This window comes from Nuphar pumila, chromosome 14 (genome assembly GCF_984573655.1).
Source record: "Nuphar pumila chromosome 14, dmNupPumi1.hap1.1, whole genome shotgun sequence".
NCBI classification, from domain to species: domain Eukaryota; kingdom Viridiplantae; phylum Streptophyta; class Magnoliopsida; order Nymphaeales; family Nymphaeaceae; genus Nuphar; species Nuphar pumila.
In genome coordinates, this window is record NC_143262.1 from 63967234 (window position 1) to 63973376 (window position 6143).

The window sequence follows — 6143 nt, forward strand, 5'->3', positions numbered from 1 at the left end:
CCTGGGATCGATCTGTTTTCCTGAACAGTGCTTCCTTGAATATGTCAGGGATAAGAAGGCAAGGTCTTGGAGCTAAGACAAGGTAGCTCTACCCTGCGAGTAAGTTCTACCACTTAAAGAGATATTACCCAAATATGTTCTTAACAGAGAAGGCTCGAGCGCTGAAGTTTTCCTAGGGATTTGCGACAGGCTTCACTTTAAGGTCCTCGTAGAGTGGCCTCAGACAATGTTGGTGGCGATAGAGGTGGCAAACATCATTGATGAGGACTAGAGGTCCTTAAAGAAAAGGCAGACCAGAGCAGAGTCACCGTCATCTTCTTCTGAGATAAAGAAGGATTCTCATAAATCCTTCAATAAGTCATTCCAGCGACCAACCCTGTACCAGAGGCAACAACGGTTCAGGGGTTGCCATCAGAGGCAGTCTGCTGGGAGGTGCCAAAGATGTTAGTAGGACCACCCTTGACAACCATGTCCTAGGTAGATAGGTGCATGCTTGCATTGTAGCCAAAAGAGCCACTACTTGAGATTTTATCTATAGAAGTTGACCTTACCCCCGCCTTTGCAGCAACAGTCGTTATCGCAGCAGATCCAACATCAGTCTGAGTCGACCCAATAGTAGAAGAGGATCACGGGCTTTGTGTACGCAACCACAGTTGATGAGTTGAGCCTAAGTCATTAGGTTATCGAAGATACTTTTGACATTGTTTATTTTTTTGCCCATGTATTGTTTGATTCTGGTGCAAGACATTCTTTTGTGTCAAAGAAATTCACTCAGTTGTTGGATATTCCAGCAATCAAGATGGATAGTTGTGTGGCGATAACCAAACATTTAGGAGCGAAGACCTTTTGTGTGTTGCATTTTTCATGAGTTGTTGTTTCGATTGAGAGTCAAGTGTTTCCAACAAACCTTATACTTTTTAAGATGGCAGGCTTTGATGTCATTATCTAGATGAATTGGCTTTACAAACACTCGTTAGTTTGAAGTGTTGTGAGCATAGGGTCCTCTTGGAGAGACCTGATTAACCCATAGTAGAGTTTTGTGTGGTTCGGCCTTCCAGTGATGGGTGAGTGATCTCTTCATTGAAGGCTTTGAAATTCGTGTGTTGTGAAGGTCAGATGTTCCCCACTAGCATAGTTGCCTTAAACCATGAAGAGGCATCGATGTACAACATGAAGATTGTTCGTAAGTTTGCGAACGTGTTTTTTGAAGACTTAACAGGATTTTTGCCACTAAGAGACATGGAGTTTTCCTTCGATTTGGTGCCTAGTATAACTCCTATATCCAAAGCACTATATTGTATGGTGCCATCAGAGTTGACAAAACTGAAAAAGCAACTAGAGGAGTTGTTGGAGCAAAGTTTCATCCGACCAAGTGTTTTATTGTGGGGAGCTCCAGTTCTTTGTGATTGTACATCGACTGTAGGACAAATAGGGTGTTCTCCAAGATAGATTTGAGGACTGTATATCATCAGTTGAGGATCAAAGTAGAGGATGTACCAAAGAGAGCATTTTATACTCGATATGGGCATTACGTGTTCTTAGTGATATTGTTCAGGTTGACGAATGTTTCGATAATTTTTATGGATATAATAAATCATGTTTTTCATTAGTACCTGGATCAGTTCATGATAGTGTTTATTAATGATATATTGGTGAATTCTAATTACGAGGAGCAACATAGAACTCATATTCATATTATGTTGGAGACACTGCGAGAACATAAGCTCTTTGCTAAGTTCTCAAAGTATGAATTTTGGCTTGATCATGTCATGTTTTTGAGCCACATTATTTTGGGTAGTGGTATTAAGGTGAATCCAATGACAGTTGAAGTAGTGATGGCTTGGGAGCAGTCGAAGAGCATCATGGAAGTTCATAGCTTCTTGGGTTTAGTTAGCTACTATAGAAAATTCATTCAGAACATCACCAAAATAATAGCCCCAATGACAAAGTTGTTAAATAAGGAAGCCAAGTATGTGTGGACTCCGTCGTGTGATGAGAGCTTCAGGATTCTCAAGGATAAGCTAATTTTAGCCTTACCCAGTGGTTTAGGAGGCTTCATTGTTTATAACGATGTTTTAAGTGTTGGCTTAGGTTGTGTGTTAATGCAACATGATAGGGTGATCACTTATGCCTCGAGATAGTTGAGAACCCATGAGTGTAATTACTTGATTCATGATCTGGAGTTAACTGCAATCATTTTTGCATTAAAGTTATAAAAACATTATCTGTATGAACCATAAGGGTCTCAAGTATATCTTTTTGTAGAAGATGATGAATTTGAGGCAGAGGAGATGGCTAGAGTTCTTAAAAGATTACAATTTATTTATATCATACCATCCAAGAAAAGCTAATGTAGTTGCTGATGTAATGAGCATGAAGGCTTTGATTTTGTACCTGATCAGTTAGGATTGGGATCTTCTACAAAGTTTCATTGATTGATAGTCGTTTGCAGAGAGTTCAAGCTGTATTTTATGCTCTGGTTGCTAGGCTAGAGATTCTGGACATGTTCGATCTTTCCTAGAAAGTGAGTCCTGATTATGGCAAGTTCATGGCAAAGGCCAACAAGGTCGATTCCCATTTTTTGGGCAACATTGATGGTGTTGTTCATTTCATGTAGCGATTGTGGGTTCCTAGCAATTCCACCTTAAGGGAAGAGATTTTGGCATATGCTCACTGATCGAGGTACTCTATTCATCCTGTGAGTAACAAGATGCTTAAGGATCTTCAGACAGTTTTTGGTGGAATGGTATGAAGAAGGAAGCAACCAATTTTGTTGTGAGATGTCTCACATGCCAACAGGTGAAGACAGAGCATTCGAGACCTGGAGGTTTTTTGCAGCCTTTGAAAATCTCTGAGCAGAAGTGGGATGATATCACCATGGATTTTGTCATTGGTCTACTGAGAACCTGTAGAAATAACGACACGATTTGGGAGATTATGGATAGGCTAACGAAGTTAGACCATTTATTGTCGATCAATAGGAACAAATCTTTGGAGAGTGATAGATTTGTATGTTGATGAGATCATTCATCTTCACGGTGTTCCGTGATCTATTGCATCAAATCATGATCCTAGCTTTATTTTATATTTTTAAAAATAGTTAGTGCACTTTTTACGAAGCTAGAGTTCAATACTGCTTTCCATCCTCAGATAGATGGTCAGTTAAAGAGGACTATCAAGACCTTGGAGGATAAGTGTGAAATTCCACTAGAGGGGGGGGGGTGAATAGTGAAATACGATGCAAGTTGATATAATAAAAAATAAAGCAATAAGGCACAACACAATAAACACAAGATTTATACTGGTTCGGTCAAAACCCTGACCTACATCCAGTCCCCAAGCAAACCACTTGAGCTTTCCACTATAACATCCGAGTCATCGGATAAATAGTACAACACCCTCTTCCTCAGAGGTCTTCTTCTCTCAACAGAGAAGGGGCACACCCTCTTCCTCAGAGGTCTTTTTCTCTCAACAGAGAAGGGGCACACCCTCTTCCACAGAGGTCTTCTTCTCTCAACAGAGAAGGACAATACCCTCTTTCACATAGGTCTTCTTCTCTCAACAGAGAAGGGCAACACCCTCTTTCACAGAGGTCTACTTCTTTCAACAAAGAAGGAATACAGTGAATAACAAAAAGTTACAATACTTCCTATAGAACCTTCAGGATGATATGAATGCACGAATGAAGGATTCTTAGAATGTTCTGTTTGTCACTCAGAAGATACTCTTTGTCAAAGAGTTATTTTTGACTTTTTCTCTTTCTTTTTCTAGGCTCTCTTTCAAATATCGAATAAGTATTTTTCTCGTTGTAAGCTCACTTGTCTATTCCATTCCCTTCTATGTTTGAATAGTTCATTTTAGTGTGTTTTTATAGCTTAAAAAAATAGTCGTTGGCTTTTTGAAATCGTAGCCCTTTTGAGATGTGAAATGTCATGTCATTTCAAAAAACATCTTTAGAGGAATTCGAGAAAGTCTTCTTTCCATAAAAGTAAAATATAGGGTACACTAGTCGTTGTAATATTTTAGGTAATACATATTTTATGTAAAAAGTTTATTTCTTACAATAATACATTGAACGTTGGATTGTAGGTTGTCATGTGGTTTTGTCTTTATCCTAATTAATGATTTGTGGTACATAGGTACTTCTTTACTTTAAATGAGTGTAAGTACAATGAGTGCTTTGAGATATTTATTTGTACATAGTCATGTCAAGTGTTTTCTTTATGTTGTGTTTTTCAAAGTCTACAGAGAGAATGAAGACTACAAGTAAGTCGACATTCTTGAGAAGGATATTTAACAAGGATTCTTTACAGAAGGTATTTAATGCTATACAAAGAGAATGATGACTTTAAGTAAGTCGACATTCTATGAGTTTGTAAAAAGGTAACTAGAGTCTTTTCAAAACATATTATATTTGGTTTCTTTGTGTAGCCGATTTCATGTTTTGTCTTTTTCCTATATTTGAAATCATTTCTTTAAAGAGGGTAACTAGAGTCTTTTTCAAAACATATTATATTTGTTTTCTTTGTGTAGTCGATTTCATGTTTTGTCTTTTTCCTATATTTGAAATCATTTCTTTAAAGAAGGTAACTAGAGTCTTTTCAAAGCATATTATATTTGTTTTCTTTGTGTAGCCGATTTCATGTTTTGTCTTTTTTCTATATTTGAAATCATTTCTTTGTCTTGTATATGATATAAGGTACAATTATTATATTTTGAAATCATGTCAAAATACCTTTTTCATAAAGGGTTGTAAGACGGTACAATTATTTGTTTTCAAAAAGGAGCTTTTTGAAACTATCGTATACTTTTATGAAATAGCTTTTATGAGTGAGTATGTAATATGCAATATGCATCCTTCTGAAGGTTCTGTTACAAATGACTCTAAAGAAGAAAAAAAATCTTCAACTTGAGGAAGCCGATCTCTTTAGAAGGTCTTTAGGAGTGCATGGCTCAACAAGCTTTTTCTTCAAGGAGTATGATTGCATCATAGTTGTACTTGAACAAGAGGTCTCCATCCTTTTTGAGTGAGATATCCTTGCATCAAATACTCGTTAGATATATGGCAAAACATATCCAGTCATTATATAGCATTTTTCAAGAAGACATATTATCATATCTTATGAAATTAAATAAGATAGTGTATCATATTATGTGACATCAAAACAGAGTTTCTCAACATTCTCCCCCTTTTTGATGATGACAAAATATGCTCCCCCTGTAAAAAAGACATTATGCATAGAAATAATAATATCATAAATATTAAAAAAATGTTTAAAGAGAGAATATTTCTCCAATAATGGAGACAAGTTTTCTCCCCCTTTCTCACGGACAAAAAGGAAGGGATCAAAGTATCAGAGTTATTACAGACCAAAAGTGATTAAAGTTATTAGAGTCCCAAAAAAATAAGTTTATTTTGAGCCGGAGGAAGGGTGAAACTTTCAGAGTAATGCATCTTGGCCGAGTTGTAGTGAAGCTTGATTCTGCAGAAGGAGATCCTGGGTGTTCTGGACAGTGACAAGAGCTGTGAAGATGTCAAGGTCAGAAGTTGCTGCTTGATCTGCTTCGTGAGGGCCTTCGTCGTCAAAGTTTAGAGGAGAAGACTCTTCTTCATGGAGAGAGGAGTCATCAATTATATTGTTTGAGTAGTAGACGACATCTGTTGCAAGAGGAATCTGGAAGAATTCAAGAATGAGTGTGATGAAATATCCGAAGGGAAGAGACTTAAAAGAACGAAAGTTGATCATGTTGTGGAAGATGACACTGGACCAGTTGATGGGAAAGGCAGAGAAGATGGCATAAAGAAGAAGGGAGACTTCATTTGCAATAAATCCCCTGGAGGGCGACTTGGGGACGATATTGGAGGAAAGAATTTTGGATAACAATAGAGCATGAGGTTTGAGATTGCTCTCATGCCATGGGAAGTGAGTGGAGCGAGTGGAGAGGAGGATTTTCTGAAACACAGAGTGGTCGAGAGGAACAATGTTGGGAAGTTCAATACCGTAAGAAGAAATATTCAAAATATTGCCTAACTGAGATATGTCAAAGGAGAAAATTTTTCCATGTACCATGGAAGTGATAGAAGAGTGATCATGGTCGATAGAAAGGTTGATGTAGAAAACTTTGATAAGGTGAGGATAGAT